The 995-nt window shown below is 37.2% G+C and overlaps 1 non-coding gene across 1 annotated transcript; it reads left to right on the forward strand.

The window, feature by feature from the left end:
* The first annotated feature begins 500 nt into the window (after positions 1-500).
* trnai-aau (transfer RNA isoleucine (anticodon AAU)) lies at positions 501-574 on the forward strand. The gene has a single exon. It is a non-coding gene; the product is annotated as a tRNA-Ile (tRNA).
* Positions 575-995: the final 421 nt, after the last annotated feature.

Raw genomic sequence — 995 nt, forward strand, 5'->3', positions numbered from 1 at the left:
ATAAACAAAGAATAAAAATTTTAAGCTGAGTGCACCTCTACAATAATACATTTTTAAGCAAAATGCTGTCCTGCATATTAGAGGGGGGGAATTGATCCAAATATTGATAGTATGAAAACAACTTTTTGTGTTTACTATCACGTCTCTTTAATTAATGGTCTATAACACATTTAAACCACAGGATTGTTACAGCCATTTAGAGGTCATTAAAATATGTTCCAAATTTGGCTAATGGATGCTGGTTAGGCTAATCTCACAGCCTAAATCACGAGGTACTGTTCTCCCCTACATAAACTCCCTTTATAGGTTAAAAGTAGGCTATTGTTATTGGTATCGGATCACTAGCAAAGACAGCATTGTCGCAGAGTATTGCTGTTTATTACTGATACTTCTTAAATGAAATACTAGCACATAATACCTGCCTTGTAGTCGAATGTGAAACTACGACGTGTGATATGTATGACTCTCTATATAAATGGTACTTTCTCATTCGCAGACGTGGCCGGTTAGCTCAGTTGGTTAGAGCGTGGTGCTAATAACGCCAAGGTCGCGGGTTCGATCCCCGTACGGGCCAGTCGAGCCTTTTTGTTTCATTTATTTTTACATTTCTGTTGTACTGGTTGATGACGATATTACCCTAAAAATACTGAATATCGTGTGGACAAGTAGTTCGTCAATAGACAAATCTCGAAAACTGTCGCGGCTTATATGAAAAGTCCCCACTAGATGGTACCAAATCTTCATGTTGTATTGTGTACTAATGCAAATTACGTTTTTATAATCTTTCTTGAGGAAAAGGGCGAAACCGTATACAACAATCTGGAAAAACGCCAGGAAAAACAAATACAATATAAAAGTTGATATACTGCACAGAATCAGTCACAAAGCATAGCGAAGACTAAAGGAAATTTCCAGTTGATTCACATTGTCCACCAGCAAAATATGTCTGCCAATGTCCAGGAGACAATTCACCCATATTTATGGTCTAAATATGT

This window comes from Pundamilia nyererei, unplaced genomic scaffold (assembly GCF_000239375.1).
Source record: "Pundamilia nyererei isolate P.nyererei 1_Seehausen unplaced genomic scaffold, PunNye1.0 scaffold00022, whole genome shotgun sequence".
NCBI lineage: Eukaryota > Metazoa > Chordata > Actinopteri > Cichliformes > Cichlidae > Pundamilia > Pundamilia nyererei.